Here is a 20,274-nt window from a genome sequence, read left to right as displayed (position 1 = left end):
TGCTAAATCTGCACTGAATCCAATTTCAGCCAACCATCCCAGAAATAGTAATATGTGGGTAATTTGAGGGATGGTTAGTTTTTTTATTGCCTCTGGCTACAAACAGCTGTTATTTTTGGTCCCAGTCAAGAGTAATCTGGATACACGTTTTTATAATTGAAATGCAGCCACTGATGGATGTATAATCCAATTGATTGATAGATCTAATACATCTTCCTTCGTGGTGGATAGAGCCAAATAAAGAATCATAAAAATGTTCATTGTACTGTGTCAGGAGTTTTTTAACTTCTTCCTCCAATTCTTTGCTATTTATGCTCTACTGGATGGCATAATCCATACTGATGGATTGCCTTAGGTAGGCAGATGACACTCAACACCAGCTGAGCTAGTCCTTGGGGTCTTGACAGAAGATGTAGTCTAGTTCCTGATCTGCTTTTGATTCTATCTGAATGGTAACTGAGTGAAGGACAAAGCTGTTGCCAAGTACTTCCATAATCTTCTTCAGGATGAACTGATAGTCCTTTCTGGCTTTTGTTGACAAAGAAAAGCAGAGAAGATTATCTCTGATTGTGCACACAAGGTTCTGCAAAGATTCCAGATTGATTTTTTTAAACATATTTTACATACTAGGAAAACAAGAATACTCCTGAGACGGAATAATTTGGACCATTCCATTCTTTTGCACAAATTGGCCAGGGGAAACCTTGAGTAGCAGATGGATTTGTAACTATGAGAATAACCCTCCCAGCATGGAAGTCCCTTGTGTGTCTGGAGATCCCTTAGAGTTCCATGTGTGAAGGGATAGATAAGTCCTGAAAAAATCCAACACTCAAATCTAATTTCTCATTCAGCCCTGTCCATTGGACTCCAGGGACCTCTAGGATGCAGCCCTTGTATCTAATCCTATTTATGTCCAAATCCTATGACAGGCATCAGGCAGAATCGAGAGTTAAAGTTTACAAATCATTGAGCAGTGCCTCTGGCATTCATCTCCTTTTTGTCAAGATGTCCCAGATTAGGTTCCTTTAAGGTTTACTTGAAAGTATCAATGAAATGTGAGATGCCTATAAAAACAATAAAGAAAGTTTTGAAAGATTGATTTCTCCACTAAAGTCTTGCTCTGATGCTTTTTCCTGGCACGGCTATCTATGGCCCTGCATTCTCAAAGTCTATGCCAATGGCATCCAGCCTCTGGGCAGGTTCCACTATGCTGGAAAGGCTTAAGATATGGGCCAAGTGATAGATAATATGTCTATCATCTGAGAACAAAACTAAATCAATTTGGAGAAGTGCCTGACCAGCTTCTCCATGAGTAACAGGGTTTTTTTTTGAGCATAACATCTCTCCAAAATCATGTTAAGTTTAAAGGAGTCATGATCTGTGAAAGAGAGTGCACACACTTCCACATATTTCAATTTTGATGTAAAATTGTGATAGAGTAAAATGCTGCTGCCTTGCTGAGACCAATTTTGAGTTTCTCTTGATGGAGAATAGGGTGTTACAATGAATTAAAAGCTTCATTTGCTTATCGCTAGTGTCCTTCCATCATACTCAGCCTCCTTAAATTGTTTCTAGGTGATATCTCATTCTCTAACTTGTTTGAGATCTGTCCTGAGGCAAAGAATGTCTGTTCTTGAGGTTCATCTTCACAATCCTAAAGCAATCCTATGTGAATGACTTGCTATGTTGAACTCTATTGTAAAAAAATTCTTTAATATTATTTTCTCTTTAATAATACAGATTAATTCAGTTAGTCATAGTCTCTAAGAACCATAGTTTCATAAGATCATAGTGTTAGAGCAAGCAGGAACTTTAGTTGGATCCAATTAACTCATTTTACATTTGTGCAAACTAAGATTCAGATCTGCCAAGGATCTAAGGTATTTTCAAAGGTTCAGTGCTCCATCCATTAAATCATGCTATATTTTATGTCTAAGCAAATAGAGCCTACCTCACAGAGGAAATAACATATCTGAAGTACTTTGTAAGCCTAAAGTGGTAAATAATTAATTATATAATAATTAATAATAATATTGCATATTATCATTATTGTTGTTATTACTTTGTATAAATCAGCTTGTTGACTTTGTGATCTGACAAAGAAGCTGATACATACAGAGTAATAATCACAATAACGATAAAATATAATAATTTAGAACTTTTAGGTTTCCAGAGTTCTTCAGATATCTTATTTCATATGTGAGGTAGGTGCTATTATGCCCATTTCATGAATATGAAAACTAAAACTGAGGGAGGTTAAATACTTGCCCTAGGTCCCCACAGCTAATCAATGTCTGAAGGAAGAGTAAGGTGAAAAGTGTCCCAGAGGTGGTGTTGAGCTGAATCTTAAAGGAAGTCAAGAATCTATTTTTCTCTAGTCCATCTCAAATAATTTCTCTGTGGTCACTCTTTGTTGCTATGGCAACCTCCCTAAAGGGGAATTTTTAAAGGTCTTCCATGGTACAAAAATTATTACAATTGTTTTGACAGACAACAGATTCAGATAAGTGGTTTTAACCAAAGGGGAAGTCACCAACTTCACAGAACATGAATTGAACATTTGTTCTCTATTTAGATAAGCTCACTGACCTGTGGCAAGACAGTCAGAGAGAAGCACTTGGTTCATTGTGATAGACCAGAGGTGAAGATTTGCACAGCCTCTACCCTGTCCATAGCCAAGTTATTTTCTTTGATAGCTTAGTAATTCATTCCCTTTGGCATCCTTGAAAAAGAGAGACACAAAGAATTAAGTAGAAATTAGTGATAGTCCAGAAACACCTATTGAGAAGGGGGAAATAATTACAAACTCTCATCAAAGGGCTAATACGGGTTTTGAAGGATAAATTGCTTAACATTTTACTGGTTGTTTAAAAGCATCAGACATTAAATTAAGTTCATCTGGTTTCCTTAAAAGGAAATATGGAAATATAAACATACACAAAACATACACACATGTGTATATATATTATATGTGGCTATACATAGATGTATATATACATATGTATGCCTTTATAGATGCATTTACATACATACACACACATACATATATACATATATATGTTAGGGTCTGAACCTATGATTTTATTGATGGGGGAATTAAAAGTGGGGTGATTCTCTCCAATAATGCACATCAACAACTCCTCTGAAGAGTCTTAGAAGTTCCCCCATAGTCATCCACTTAGTAAATCTCAGAAGGAAAAATTTGAACCCATTTCTTCCTGACTCTAATATTTCCTTATTTCCTGTGCATCAGGAAAAAAAAAAGTAGGGGGGAAATCTTGTATAAATAAGCAAAACTAACCATAATAGCTATCATTAAAGATAAGTAAGTAGCAAAGAAGATAGAGTATTGGATTTTTAGTCAGGAAGACCTAAGTTCAAATCCAGTCTTAGATATTTGGTGTGACGTTATTTCGAAGATCATTGCCAGAAGGTCAGATCCAAAGGATGGCAATCACAGAATCATAGAATCTTAAAGGCTTTGCTTTCATCATTATCCCATTCACCATGACTAACTCTTTGATCCCCTTTTCCCAGTTTAGTTTCAAAACCTGTTTTTGTTGTTCTCAAATTTCCACTTCTACTCATTCAGTGCTCCTTGCTCCTCCCTCTCCCTCTACCAAATTATAATGAATTTTATTTTCTTTGAAGGATTGAACTCAAGAACCAATGTCTCCATGAAGACGTCCCTAATGAATCTACTTGAATATGATCTTTTCCTCCTTAAATTTCTTACAGTATCTAGTCTAGAACTCTCCTTTGCTCTCATCATAATTTATTTTGTAACATATTTTATGTGTATATGTGTCTAATACCGCACCTCCTATTAGATTATAAAGTGTAGAGTGTAGGGATTATTATTTTTTTCATTTGGGTCAGCTTTTAATTTTGAATGTACTAGATTCATATTAAATATTTGCTGAATAATCTAGTCTAGATCTAAGACCACAAGTTGGAATCTATAGAGATACAGATTTTATCCCAATTATAAGAAAGAGTTTTTTTGATTAAAACTGTCCAATAATAGAAATAGCCTCATGAAATAGCTAGCTAGATGGGAATGCAGCAGACTTGGCAATGAGGCTGTCAATGACAAGAAGGATGAGTAATGGGACCAGAGAAGCATGAAGGAAGAAGTAATAAAGTAAGCCCAAATAGATTTATACTCGATTTTAAGGTTGTAGTGACCCAATAGTGTTGTGGGAGACAGGAAGAAGACACTGGAATCATTGGCTCAGGAGATGCATGAGAAGAAAGATAAAAAGAAACTCGGGGAAAATCACTATGATCAGCAAAATTCATTAGACACACATTGCAATGAACATCCATTAGTAATGAGTAAAAGCTTGTGATCATTAGGGTATAGCTAATTAGACATTAAAAGAAAAGCACAAATGACCTCTAAGGTTCTTTCCAGCCCTAAATCGTATGACTCTATGTCACATATATGTTTCCATGTACAGGGTATAATTACATCATAGAAGAGATGATTATAAAGTTTGAGGAGCATCCAAACTTCCCTCAGGGGTCATTTCCCCTCTACAAATGACACTGAGCAAGAATAAACTAGAAGTGCTTCTACTTTGGAAAGTGTAGGGAGAAAAGATAGAAGAAAGAAGTAGAGATTTGCTGCATTTGGTAAGAGTCCTATTGAATATAAAAAACTTGAATTTATAATGGACCTACTACAGTAAAGTTTTGGAATATCTAACAATTTCCTTGACATCTAGGGAAAATTTTCTGAGAAAGGAAATATTGGAGTAGGATAGAGTGGTATGAGATTTGGAATTACTAGGGCAAGAACAGTTAAATGACAAAATAAGCAAGTGGTTCAAGGGTAAAAGACAAAAAGTTTGACAAAGTTCATGTTGACTTAATTACTTCCTTAATAGACTTTTATGTCCGGGAGTCTCAGGTTTTCTGTCAGAATTCTGAGATAACCTGCTAGAAAATAACTTCTCCTGGGAAATGCTTGGAGAAAGGGAAAACTAAGAATATGACTTACCAACAGATTTGAGACTGTGGGAATCATAGACCAATTAGCCTATAAGGCACTGTGAAAATTTCTGTTCTTAGAGAGGTCATAATTATTAACTCTTGGGGCTAATTTGCCTAATCCTGGAGAAATTGTGTGTTTATTAGAAGTTGGTGCCCCTAATAGATCCCACCAAAGAGTTGTTTTTATTGTTTGTTTGTTTTTTACTTTAGAAATCAAGAGATTCAGTGAGAAGCTATATATACATATACTACATTATTAGAATAAAATAGAAAGGTTCAAGTAGAAGGTAAAGGATTCTGAAGGACTTGGGTAGGAGGTTGATTTAGATGTCATTCAATGTTAAGATTTCATTATTTTTATGTCCTTGTCAGAACACTTCATCATTCCAATACTATCACCTATTAATAATATGACCTCAGGTAAGTCATTTTACCCTCTTCAGCTTCATTTTCCTTATTTGTAAAATGAAGAATTCACATCTATGACCCTATAGTTCATAAGAGTGGAACCAGAATATTTAAAAGTCAACACTTCATTGAACTGCTTGCTCTATGATAAGATAGAAATGGCATTTAAAAAGATGAGGTAAAGAAGAGAATTAGTCTGATCAAATGCACAAAGGAAAAATCCATAATAAATATTTAAGGCTATCTGGGAATCATTTTCAAAATATCTCAAAGAAAAAGATTCTTAATGAATAGAAAAGGTCACAGATGGTATTAATATAAAAAGGCAAACCAAAATTAGTAATTATCAACACATTGCTTACTTTCTCATTTTTAATAAAATCTTAATATAATGGACTACATATGCATTAGGGGTATCAATGAAAATATGATGCATATAGAAATATAATTTTGCACTCAATTATTCATAGTAAACTACATGTTCATAGTCACACAGTATAATCTGAGACCCTCTCATGTCAATTGTTTGCTAATTACAAAAAACCAAAACCAAAACCTAATAACGCAAAACAGCCTCAAAGAATCTGTACCAAGAAAGCATTTATATAATTAGATTTTACAAGTTCCTTTGACAGATGCAGCCCAGAGCTAACTTTGTTTTGTTTCTTCAACTATCAATAACAAAGAAGGAAAAATGGAGAGCAATATCTTTACCAAGAGTGTCGTAAAAGAGGCTCTAAATAGATTTTAAATTAAAGAGAGATTTTTCTATTGATGGTGAGGTTCTGAAGACATTCCTGTTTTCATAGCATGTTGTGCAGTCATTTCTAGTCACAACCAACTCTTCATTACCCCATTTGGATTTTTCTTGGCAAATATTCTAGAGTGGTTTGACATTGCCTTTTCCAGCTTATTTTACAGATGAGAAAAGTGAGGCAAACAGGGTAACATGACTTATCCAGAATCACACAGGTAATAAGATCCTGAGACCAAATTTGAGCTCAAAAAGAGGAGTCTTTCTGATTCCAGACCTGGCATTCTATCCATTACACTACCTATTTGCTCTTTTCATATCATAGAAAGTCCCTAATTATATCCATAGATATTCAAGAGATTGTCCTAAATATTCATATGGGAAATCTGACTGCTTGCTTAGATTTTTAACATAGGACCACAAGGTTTCTGAGTTCAAAGGGACCTGGACTCCAGATGTATAATGAGTCAAGTCCTAAATTGGATAGGAAGAGGGCTTCATTACATGTGGGGAATTGTGGGGATGTTTTAATGATCCAAAGTTGAACATTGACATACAAAAGTATCTTTTCAGCATCAAAATCTTTCTAGTGAATTTACATAGCTACAAATCTTAGAACAACATGATACCCAAACAATCAAAATTGTTATTTTAAGCAATTGTCAATAGAGAATTGTAAAGTTAGTATAGGTAAGGTACATTGCAAGTAATGACTTACCTGTATTTGCTTGCATTTTTGTTTTCCTTCTCAGGTTTTTTTTTCTTTCTAGATATGATTTTTCTTGTACAGCAAGAAAACTGTATAAATATATACATACATATATATATACATATATTTATATATATATATTGGATTTAACATATTTAATATGTATAGGACTACCTATCATCTAGGGAAGAGGATGGGAGGAAGGAGGGGAAAAATTGGAACAGAAGGTTTTTCAGGGGTCAATGTTGAAAAATTACCCATGCATATGTTTTGTAAATAAAAAGCTATAATAATAATAAAAAAAAAAAGAAATGTTACAAAAGACATCAAGGAAATACATGTATAGGGAAAAAAGTGAGCCAGGAATATAGCAAGATCAAGGAAAATAGCCCAAATGTTGTACAGATATTCATGAAATATTTAGATATGTGCAGATGACCCTCCAGCATATTGGGCACATATACTTTGGAAGATTCATGCAAAGACATTATCAAAAATCATTCAGAATGTAAAAGCACAAATGAATTAGGGTCAATATTATTGGAAAGAATGACCACATTGGTGATACCATGGGTAATTCTGAAGTAGCTAGGAATGGGAATACAATATCTCTTCTCTTTAAGTGATCTTTTCCCTGATTTAATCACATTTATTATCAGCAAATATTGTGTTTTGCAAAAACAAAATTTTAAATCCTGTACAATTTAAGCTCTAGCTTAGTTCTATTTTATCTAGTCCTATGGAAGTACTAAGCTTTGGCCACCACCATTAGATGGTATTTTAACTAATGAATACTCCTATTTTCTGTTTCACAATATCTAGGGCAATTCAGTGACATCATTCATAGTTTTATGATGAAGTCAGCCACCATATCTACCTTTCTCTTATTTTATCTAGCTCTTTCTTTAGAAAATACAGGCTTCACATTCTAAATGAGTCATGATTCATTAGAAGAAATAGTATCAGTAAGAAAGAATATGTGTTCTCATTATCCCTGATGTCCTAGAAAATATTCTTGTTTCTAGTGTCATGGAAATATTATTGGATTTGGACTCGAAGACCAAGGTTCAAATTCTGATTCTGTTATTTATTGGGTTGTTATATCAATTAACTTCTCTTAGTCTTAATACTTCAGTAGGGAAAATTACAAATGGAAATCATAGAATTATATTTTTGAAGCTTGAAGGGATCTTATAGAACATTTAATCTAATTTTTATTTTATGGATGAGGAAATTGAGATGCAGAACGTTTCATTAACTTGCCAAACATCACAAAGCCAATAAGTAATTTTTGAACCCAGGATTTGAACCCAGATTCTCTGGCTATATCATTATTTTTAAGTGATGCTACATGGCTATGAATCATGAAATATTATGATCTCCAAAGAATCAAAATGTGATCTCAGAGGACTTGGGTTCAATCTCACCTCTGTCATTTGCTACCTTAGACAAATCATTAATCACTCTGGGCCTCAGTTAGCTCACTTATAAAAGAAAAGGATTGGATTCGGTGTTTTCAGACTCTATACCTATGATCTTTGATCCTATTACTCCAAATTCAATACTCATTCCATTGCATCTTACAGAGTTCTTAGGGAAGGATAAAATTAGATCAGTACATATAGTGCTTAGTAACCATTAAGCACCAAATAAATTCACCTATCATAAATATTGAAGAAGTTATGAGAAAATGTATTAGATTTTTAAAAAAGATATTCTTCTACAAAGTGATCATCTTCCCATCTCAACAATAGATCCAAGAAGACCACAATGGTAGCAATTTCCCCGATAAGCAAATTAAGCAGATCCATATCCTCATATAAAACTAAATAGAATGACGAGAGAGAGAGAGAGAGAGAGAGAGAGAGAGAGAGAGAGAGAGAGAGAGAATCAGAGACAGAGAGTGAGACAGAGACAGAAAAAAAGAAAAAGAAAAAACAAAGTAAGTAAGAAGGAAGGAAGAAAGGAAAGGAGGGAGGGAGGGAAAAGAGGGAGGGAGAAGGGAAGAAGGAAGGAAGAAAGGAGAGAGGGAAAGAAGGAAGGAGAAAGGAAAGAAGTGGAAGAGGGAGAAAGGATGAAAGAGAAGAGAAGAGAAGAGAAGAGAAGAGAAGAGAAGAGAAGAGAAGAGAAGAGAAGAGAAGAGGAGAGGAGAGGAGAGGAAAGCACAAAGAATTACTGTATCAGAGCTACACAGATAAGGACAAAGAGTGGAATGTCATCATTTTGAATTTATACCAATGTAATCTATCTGTTCTTCTCCTTAAGGCCAATGTCTTCTTTAGCAGAAATAACTGTATCAAACCACACCACCTCAGCAAGGAAAACTCATGCATTTGTAACTTAAAAAAAACAAATGCTCAAGCCCAGAGCTGAAAGCTTTTGGTGCTAAGTGAAATGTGATTACATTAATGAAAACATTTCTGCCTAATTATCATCAAGCAATATTTCTGGAGCATCCACTGAATGTGAAACCCTAAATTGCATGGTATGTAATGAACCCTAATCTTGTGTCAAAGTTTTTTTTAATTGAATTTGGAGACTACTGTAGAAAGAACAGAAGTTTGATGTTTTTCTAAAGATGCCAAATTTCTAGATAAAATTAAAAAATCAATTAGTTACATGAATATTAACAATTATAGCAAAATTGATGTCATATCAAATAAGTATGAGTATTTGGTTGAATCTTTCAGTTGTCATCCAGACATTTGTGCTCAAATAGACAAAGCTTATGGCAAGCCCAAAGCTAGAACCTAATCTGCCATCAAGGGGACTTTTGAGCAAGTTATTTCAAGAGTCTTTATTACCTAGAATTGAGTAAAATAGAATTTCCAATGCTATCAAGAGCATAATGTCCAACAATTAGTTAACTAAATTACTTGGAAAATAGAATAAAATATTAGGATAATAAAGTTGACACACCTTAAGTAGAGCTTATACTTTGAGCTATTTTTGTTTCTATTAACAATAGGTAGTTGTCCCTAGGTAATGAATGTTCTCAAGTCCAGTTATTCTATTGTTCAATATATCTTTGACACACTAAAACATGTGATCTGGTCCATAGCTTCAAATCTGAAACAATACAAAGAACAATCTTATAAGAGTGAAGCAAAAGAGTGAATCATTCTTATAAGAGTGAAGTAATTCACAGTAGGAATGATTCTTAGAAATATGTAATTACTAGACAAAGTAATGAGTTTTATTTTACCTGGCCACAAAGGACAGAGGGAAAAAGAATAATGGATAAAAGTTATTAATGTCAGCCTGATGTAAGGAAAAATTTTCTCTAACAATTAGAGTTTAATATGGAATGAGCTGCCTCAGGAAGCTGTAGATTCCTAGTGCCTTGCCTAAATAGACTGCTTCTAATATATTTAGTATTTTCTATATTTCCAATTTATCTTGTATATATTTTGCCATACAAGTTGTTTTTCATGTTATCTCCCCATTATTTTATGAGCTCTTTGAGTGCAAAAACTATCTTTTAGTTTTCCTTGTATTCTCCATGCTAAGCATAATGCCTGGCTTATAGAAAACACTTAAAAATGTTTATTGACTGATTGATTTGAAGAGATTCTTAGATAAGATTAGGATCAGATTGCCTCTAATCTATTTTATATACCTATATGCTTCAGTCACATAAAAATTTCTTGGACAGAAAGTGGTCTCAAGTAGAAAAAGTTTAAGAAGTCCTGTTCTAGCCAACTGAGCTAAATTGACTTTTGACCAGAGACAGTGATCAGATGTTCCTTAATATTTAAGTGGATAAAGTAAAAGAGAATAGTTAACCTGCAACATGAGTGATCAACATATCAAAGGAGATTGTGAAAATGAAGGTTTGGAAGACATTGGGATCTATTGCCATGGGATGGTATGAAATTTCTTCTGAATGTACTTCAAATTAAGATAGAGCTCCATGTATGCAAGTCTGGCTGTTTTCATACATTGACAAACATTCAAATAGAGTATAAAAAGTTCAGTTAAGTATAGATCTCATTTTATATTTTGACAGAGTGATATCAGAGCAAAATCAGGATCATAGCTTTAGATCTCAGAGGGACCTCAGAGTTGACCTGGGACAACATTCTCATTTTGCAGATAAGAAAACTGAGGTCCAAGGATATTTAGTGACTTGAAAATTTCTTTGTCCTAAAGTTTCTCTTCCACTTTCTTGCCTCATTGATGGAAATTCCACAAAAGGAGATTCTTTCCTATATCAGTAAGATATTGACATCTATAAGCTAATCTCTTCTAAGATGAAAATAGACTCAGCAGAAGATATTATAAGTTGCTTTGTCATTAACATATTAGTATAAATTAGCCATGTAGTCACTCTCCTACATGACAATTAGCTGAAAAATTAGCTGAAACAAGACTAAAGATGTAGAAGTTTTTGATGGAAAAAAAGAAAAGAGGAATATATTTTAAAAGACACTACCCATGAAAGCAGACTTGAGTAAGAAGCAGCAGAACAGCAAGAAGTCACTGGGTACCTTTGGTAGAGGAGGAGGAGGAGAAACTAAAAGAAGGAAAGAAATTATAGAAGGAGTTGAAGAAACACCAAAGACCAATACAGAAAGAGCGATAAACTTGGAATTTTATGGCTTATGTTTTGACTCCCTGATTTAATACTTGTTGGCTGTATGATTTATTGAAAAGACATTTAACCTTTAGGAAGTCTTTGTGATGTAAATACTTCTAGTGTCTTTATCATAGTTTGCAGTTAAGGAAACTGAGGTTGAGAGGTAAAGGAATTTGTCCATGGGTGTATAGGAACTGAGATATGAACCCAAGCCATTAAATTCTACTCTTTCTTCTACTTTATGTCTCACGATTTAAGTGAACATTTGGGGACTCTTCTAGTTGGTGAATCACTCATTGTGAGAACATTGATTCTACTCAAAACAATCTTACCTTACATTAGGAAGAGCAAGATATCCTCTAAGATGTTGATGGTACTTGCCAAAACAAGGGGTAAAAATATAAATGTGCAGATAAAAGTCAGCCTAGTCAGCTAGGCTTTGGCTAGAAAATACAAATATTTTTATTAATTTTATTCCTCCCTCCCTGACTGAGGACTTAAGCCATCTTGTAGTCCCTCATCTTCCAACTCTTTAAAATTAATGTCCATCACAAGGGCAAAGAATCTTCCAAATTGATCATTGCAGTGATTAGAGGAGAAAGAAGTAAAAGATGTGCTGTCATCTAAGTAATAAAGGAGCAATGTTTGAATTTTCTTTCAATAAATGTTCATTCTCATAAATGTAGGTGATATTTATAAGTCTATATCTTGATGGTAGCATAATATAGTAGACAGAAGTCCAGTTTGGGCATCAGGAAGACTAGAATTCAAATTCTGCTTCTGATATATGTTATGTATTATGTTCATATATATACATAATACATATATGTCTATACTTGTGTATTTGTGTGTGTGTGTTTGTGTATTCAGTCATTTCAGTTGTATCTGATTCTTTATGATCTGATTTTAGTAATTTCTTGGTAAAGGTATTTGAGTGATTTGCCATATCCTTCTACAATTTGTGTTATAAATGAGGAAATTAAGGCAAAAAGGGATAAGTGATTTGCTCAGTCACACAACTAATAAATATGAGCTGAATTTGAACCTGAAGATGAGTCTTCCTGATTCCAAGCCAAGTGCTCTATCTACTTAACCATTTAACTGGTAGAAATGTGTGTGCATATATATATATTTGGGTACATAGACACACATATATAATATACGTATATATAAATATATACACACACATATATACATATACATGTGAATACAAATAGAATGTGATACTATATATTGTAGTTACTTATATTTATATCTTATTCTTCGCTGCAAACCCCAGGAAGTCTTGAGTTTATCTATGAAACTACTAAGGAAGATTTTTATTCAAACCACCAGAAGCCTTTTTATACTGACCCAAGGCTAAAATAGATCCACAGATAAAAATCCATCTCCAATCCGGGTAAGGCTTTGAGAGGGCACCCTTAGTGGTGCCTTAGCCTCTACTAACCACAAAAGTATGACCCATTGATTAAGAGAGCCAGCTTTGGAGTCAGGAAGACCTAGTTTTCCTTGGACATACTTTGAGTGACTATGGAAAACTCACTTCAGTTCTTGGTGTTCCTGGATGACTATCTAAGATTATAACTGACAAATCAGTGGCTGATATATATTAGTGGAAGAAGTTTCTATATTAGGTAATCCCTATATCAAATCCAGTCCTTATCATCCTTGTTTTTTGCCTGAAATCTCCATATGGATGACCTTTTGCATTGGGTAGAAATCTATTGAGTAAATATATGGTTTGCCCTGATTGCTTTATTATCTCCAAAGTATCCAAGTCCTTAGATGCTAAGTCATACAAGGATAGCTATTGTCAAAGTACCCAAGTGCTGAGCAAGCACACACAATGGCCTGGAAATAAACAGGGCAGCTCTGAGCATGCCCTGTTACTCCATCAATGGTTCTGTTCCTCAGCTTGATATTCATATAATCCTATTCTCCTCAGCCATGTGATATCCAGACTTGGGATTTCATCAGTATAAGAAAATTTTCTCTACCAAATCTTTGCAATTTACAATCTTAGATAGCTGCCCAGGGAAGTTAAATGAATGGTTAATATGTATCAGAGGCAAGTTTTGAACCCAAATCTTTTGAAACACAAAGCTGATTATCTTTGCCACCTACTATCTTTCTGACTGCTATATATTATCTTCAATTTGTGCCTAAATTCTTTTATGCCCTAATTCTTTCTCAGATGGAAAAGATTAGAAACTTCACAAACTCTCTCAAAAGGAAAGAACTTATTAAGTTGCATCTTGAAACAAATAAACCAGCCCTCACAATCCTATTGATGTTTGTGAAATAGAAACTTTAGGATCACATACTTTCAAGACCCAAAAAGGCAAATGGATATAACTTTTCTAACTCCTAAGGTACTCTTGATCAAATTTCTAAGTAACTAAATAGTCCACTGTGAAATATGACAGGATAAGGAAATTCTTGCAAAGATACTAATCTTCTAACTTTCTTGTCTGTCTTTAACATGATTGTATCTATATGTGTATGTGTATGCATGTAAAATATTATTTCCTTATGCAATTAGATATTAATATATTCTAAGTATATATATATATGTGTATATATATATATATACCATCCTCCAAAATCCAGCAAAAACATTTTTATAGAGGAAATAGTTATCATCATCATCATCACATTTATGTCATTTTAAAAATTAAAAATCAGTTTCCTCTTAATAAGTCTATCAAGTAAGTCATATAAGTATTGTTTTCACCTTTCATTTTACAGATAAGGAAACCGAAGTGCTGCTGACAGATAAAATTATTTGCTATGATCACATAACTAATAAATATCTTAGGGAGGATTTGAACTCAGATTCATTTATTGCCTCTGTATTCAACATTATCTGTTATTATGAAAGAGGATAAATTCATCAAAACTGATCTTGAAGATTATCAATATACTAATTAGCATACTGACACTATAAATTGATCTCCTTTGGCATGTATGAAATCTATCCAAGCTCTGACATTGGCTTCAACTGATACTCACACAAATTTATATATAAACACATGATTTATATATCCACACACAGAGAGAGAAACAGAAATAGCAAGACTGATATGGGAGGAAGAGGAGGAGGAGAAAGAGAAGGAAGAGGAATAAAAGGAAAAGGGAGGAAGAGAGAGAGGGAGGGAGAGAGAGAGAGAGAGAGAGAGAGAGAGAGAGAGAGAGAGAGATTAGGGAGCAATAGAAGGAGAGATACAGAGAAAGAGAGAGAAAGAGAACAGAGACTAGATGGGGAAAGGAAAGAAAGAGAGAAAAGAATGAAAGGAGAGAGGGAGGGAGAGAGAGACACACAGAGAGAAAGAGGGAGAGAGAGAGAGAAAGAGATAAGGAGGTGAAATAGAGGAGGAGAGAAAGGGAGAGAGAGAGAGAGAGAGAGAGAGAGAGAGAGAGAGAGAGAGAGAGAGAGAGAGGAAAGAAAGGGAGAGATAGACAGAGACAGAGAGAGACAGAAACAGAGAGAAAAGAATATTAATTATTCTGGTGATTTGAATGATTGATCATAGAAAGAGCTTGGACCAAAACCCAGGTGATAGCCTGGATCTATCTGACATTAACTGTGTGACCTTGGCTAAATCATTTAACTTTCCTAAAATTCTGTTTCCTCAGCCATAAAAAAATTAAAGTATTGACTGAGTAGATAAGAAAGTATCCTTCTAACTTTAAAATGCTGTTGCTCATTTTTATAAATGATTTAAAGGAAGATACAGAAAGCATGTTTATCAAATTTGTGGATGACTCAGAAGAAATACAAAAGCTGTCTTTAAGCATTAGGATGGCTGTCATTTGGAAGATGGATTAGATTTATTCTCACTCCCACAAGGCAGTAATAGGTAGAAGCAATAGATCTAAGATATATGGTAGAAGATTCAGGTTTGATGCAAAGGAAAAAAATTCCTCATGTTGAGAGTTACGCAAAAGTGACAAAGTGCTTTGAATGGTAATGACATCCCTCCTCACTGGTGGTCTTCAAGTGGAAGCTAGATAATCACATGTTGGGAAAGTTGGAGAGAGGATTCCAGTCTAGCTACAACTTTCAGATTCTTCATTTCAGTTCTATGATCCTACCACAGCCTTCAGTAATTATTAGCAGATTTTTTTCTTTTGGAAACAAAATCAATCACAGATAAAATCATTAGAAATAAATGCAATTCACACTCAACTGAAAAATGGATGTGGCAAGAATGTCTGACCACCAGTCCCTAGTATCTAGTTTCAATCATTGTTTCAGTTAGTAGACTAATTTCCTATGATTAAAAAAACAAAACAAAACAACAACCAAAAAAAAAAATTCCTTACCACTTAGCTACTTAAAAATCACCTAGGACATGGAGCAGCAGTCAGACTAAAATGTCCAGTATCAGTTATACTTCCAATTTCCCCCTCTTCAACTCTAAATCTATGGGGTTGTGACCCACATTTGAGAAAGCTTCAACTTACATAATATTGACTACTAATATGCAACCAAAAGGGATGAACCTACTTTTTGTCTTGATCTGATAACTGGGACTATAATAGGTGCTCAGAAGCTAAATGTAGCAGCACACCCAAATGGAGATGATGATAGTAGGGCACCAAGAATTTCTAGGGATTCAAGGACAAAAAGAGAATTGATTTTGGAAGCTTTACTCAAATATTTCTTTCTTCAAATGATCCATAATATCACCAATGTGAGCATTCCCTCTACTTAGCAACCCCTTCATATCTCCATAAAAATTAACAAGATTTTCTATGACTAAATACATGAAAGAATAAGCAAATAAAGTAAATTTGTTTTTGTAAAGTTGTACGTTTGTTTAAAATAAACAAAAAATTAACTGGTATCTGATCTCCTAATAATAAACCTCATCAAAGGTCTTGAATGACAGGATCACAGTCAATCACAAGGACCATCCTTGAAGCTTTACAAAATTAAAAGACTTTTCCAGAGTCTCCCTTGATCATTGCCTTTGAGCCAGTGTCACTACAAACTTCTAGTGGAATTGGGTATCATTAGAAAGCTTTAAATTACTTAGAAGTGAATCTCCAACAATGATGATGACCACATTTTTGCAGTTTTCAGATTTTCAAAGTTCACATCAATCTTATGGAGGTGTTTGTACAAGCATTATCATCACCATTGGGAAAATGAATAAAATGAGACTGAGAAGTTGTTACTTTTCCATAAAATGAGTGAAGAGAAGCTAAGCATCTTTTCCAGAATGATCCAGTTAATGTCAGAATCAGGTAAGAGTTGAATCCAGGACTTTGGATTTCATGGCTTTCTCTTCCACTGCTTCTGTATAAGCTATATCATATTTTACATAAGGTTCAGTGAAGCAAAAATGATTGAGGAATTGAGAGAATAAGTTATGGTGTTTGATGTCCCATTAGTAAAACACTGGCATCTGAGTTCATTATGCTCCATTTTACTAAGTATTTTTCTGCAAATTTTAAAGCATGTTAATTGCTCCCTGCCCCCATCATTTTCCTTTGGGCTCTCACTTTAAACAGGTGCTAAAATGATTGAGACTTATTAAGAGATGAAATAATGAGAAGCAAAGAGTAAAATGTGTTTAGAAGCCCTTAATTTTGCCATAAAACATTTATGACTCACCAATACCAGCAGCTTCAGTGGAATAAAATAGTGAAAATAGAAGACTTGAGAGAGTACTCTAGAAAAATGAGTTTCATTTGCCAACAGGATAAATTAGTCATACAGAAGAGAGCTCTGAGGCTTATCATCACACTAACTGCATTTTTAAAGCAACTGGAAGGAGAGGAAACATCATAATGAAGACATTTACATTAATGTTTAATGCAAAGACACTATTTGATCCATTCACTTAAGTGGGGGTACATTCACTTTTCTTAGAAAAAAATCCAGATACATTACTCTAGTTCTTGACTAAACATTGCAGCAATGTTCTAGATGAGATACTACTGTCTTCTTTCCAAGGTGTTTTTCCTTGATGGTTTAGAGAAGTTAGCTTTGGAGTTTTACAAGGGTCTAATAATCAGCCCATTTCTCATTAGCCAGCAATATGATCACTCAGATGAGTTTCCCTCATCACTTACACATATATACAGATTTGCATAATTCCTATCCACGAATGTACCCTTTCTTGTTGAAATGGGACAAGATACATCTTCCTTATGCCTTTCCCTAAGTAAATGACCCAGAAAAAGACACATAGACTGTATCCTTGGGTACATGGATTTCTTGGACATGGATTCAGGAAGACCAAGGTGGAATGTTGCCTTGGGCACTTTTTAACTGTATGAAGTAGGCAAGTAAATTAATCTCTCTCAGCCTGTTTCCTCAACTATAAAATTAAGACAATTTACATCTACCTCTGAAGTTTGTTGTAAGGATAAAATGAAATAATATATGTAAATCACTTTGTAAGGTGTAAAGCACTATATAAATGATAACTTTATATGTTTATTATTCTTAATTATTTTATTATTATTGTCATAGACACACACACAAAGCCAAGAGAAAAAAGGACTTAGATAATACAGAAGCAGAATACTTTCCAGTACCAGGTTCCATATGAGTATTTTAGTGATGCAGTCATTCAGTTCCATTCCTGAGCAAATTATTTCAGAAAAAAAAAAAAAGAAGAAGAAGTCTTTGACACTGAAAAATGCAAACCAAGGCTAACTCTCTTTAGCTGGAGCAGAAGCTAATAAGAACTAGAATGCATAAACTGAGGACAATTCAATAAACATCGATTAAGCACCTATTATGTGCATTAAGCTAAATACAGAGGTTACAAAAAGAGACAAATGCCCCTTGCCCCCAAGGAGCTTAGGATCCCATAGGGAAGACAACAAATATCTGCAAAGCCATTTATATATAAAATAAATAAGAAATGATTTTAAAAGGGAAAGTATTGGATTTAGGGAGGATTAGGGAAAACTTCTAGATGGAAGCCTTGTCTTATCTAAATTTACTGACTGGAACCCAACTGAAAAGCATAATGTGTGATAGTGATTTTATAGTGTCATATACTCATGGCTTTGCTCCCTTTTGGCATTTCCATTTTTAATATAAGCTCCTTTAAATCTGTTTAAATATACTTTATTATAATAAATATATAATAAATAAATTTTAAATAAAGTGTGGATTTGTGTGTGTTTCCAGACAAGAATCCTTACCTCATGAATACTGATAGCCTGAAGGTCTATCCAGGGTTTTGAACTATTAAAGCTTTTAAAAATGCACTAAGATTTTTGGGACACTCTGTAAATACTTACTCTGTAAATCTCCATCCTTATTTACCAATACCACTTATCAACATTTGTCACTATACTAAAAAGAAAGGATAGAAATCCCTGGCATTCTAAGCTTACTTGGAAATACACATTGCTAAGACAGCTTAACGAAAAAAAGAACAAAAAGGATAGACAAGGATTTTTGCAATGTTTCAGATATTAAATGCAAATGTACACAAAGGATCATTATTGATTAAAAGAAATAAGTCATGTAGAAGTATACCACTATTTTTATTTCCATTCAGTGAGAGGCATTAGAATCATAGAATAACATTTATAGTCTAGGATGCTGAGAAGTTGTGGCTTGGCCAAAATCACCCAAGAAATATCCAGTAGAGAAATAATTTGATCCACATCTTCCTGAGTGTAAATCAACTGTCCCAGATTTCCTTTGATAAATAAATAGAAGTTATTTTTATTTTCCAAGGTCCAACTATTGGTAAATAACAAAGTTGAGATTCAAACTCTTATCTTCTTTCCAGATCCTGTGATTTTCCCTTTATTCCACACAGCTTCTTCATTTTCCTTAGCTGGTAAGGGTTAAGAAAGGTAAAGGAAATCCGAGTTATTTTTCTGACTTGTCTATAAGGTTATTTTTTATGTTGTTTTTTTTTTTTGTACTCTGAGCCACATCCCTTGGGAACCCTGTTTCCACTATTTCCTAGCTCTTCAACATGTCAAATAGTTCTTGTCATCTACCTCCTAGACCCCAGGGAGGCTGAAAAGGTTAATGAAAGAAAATCAGGACTATGAAATCACTGCAGAAATCATGGGTGAAGTGTGTTCAATGGATATTCTTTTCTCTGGTCCATTGGAAGAAGAAGGTAGTAAGGCTACTTTGCTCAGTCTATATTCAGAGAGTACATTTCTAAATCAACTATATCTTTTTTCCTTGTGTGATGCTGGAGAAACGGAAGCAAGATAGAAATTAGAGGGTTTTTAATATTTTATTTGGATTTCTGAGAGGGAAAGATTTTCTGAGACCAAAGGATCCATTTTGGTCCTAGAGCTGATGTCTTAAAGCATTCAGCATCAGCATCAGCATCAGCATCAGCATCAAATGTGAGATTCCAATGAATTATATATGTGTCTCTGAGCAATCAGGATAGACAAAGGCAGGGAGTGGAGTCTGAACACTGAGAGCAGGAATTTCCAGAAATGGACCATCAATCTGGTTCTGACAGAGTTGGGGGTGAGGATCATAATTCTGATAAACTGGGAGCAAAGGAAGTAGTCACCTTGAGACAGAAAGTCTGGAACTTAGAGATAGCGGATGACAATTAGGTATCTGAATTAGGACATCTGGAATTTTTTTCTTTTGGAATGCCAGAGTGGCCAGATCTCTACAACCCTAATTATCTCAGTCCTAATGAACAGGAAAAGGGGTTTGCAACCAGGGGGATGGAGGCAAAACAATTCAAGAAACTAAGGCAGAATAGTTTAGGGAAAGTGAGGCACAACACTTAAATACCAACAATCCAACTTCATATACTATCAGACAATAATTTCCTGGTTTGTACTCTCGAACTAGCTACTCAA

At 34.3% G+C, this 20,274-nt stretch overlaps 1 long non-coding RNA gene across 1 annotated transcript in view; it reads right to left on the bottom strand.

The window, feature by feature from the left end:
- Positions 1 to 256: 256 nt before the first annotated feature.
- LOC127544389 (uncharacterized) overlaps positions 257 to 20,274 on the bottom strand; it is a 98,144-nt gene continuing 78,126 nt past the window's right edge. Inside the window, exons 2-3 of the long non-coding RNA XR_007949432.1 lie at positions 2,590 to 2,722; positions 257 to 528 (exon numbers count right to left, since the gene is read on the bottom strand). This is a non-coding gene — a long non-coding RNA (uncharacterized LOC127544389). The remainder of the gene's footprint in view (positions 529 to 2,589; positions 2,723 to 20,274) is intronic.

The sequence above is a fragment of the Antechinus flavipes genome, chromosome 1 (assembly GCF_016432865.1).
Source record: "Antechinus flavipes isolate AdamAnt ecotype Samford, QLD, Australia chromosome 1, AdamAnt_v2, whole genome shotgun sequence".
NCBI lineage: Eukaryota > Metazoa > Chordata > Mammalia > Dasyuromorphia > Dasyuridae > Antechinus > Antechinus flavipes.
This window is presented reverse-complemented; position numbering and strand designations above follow the sequence as displayed.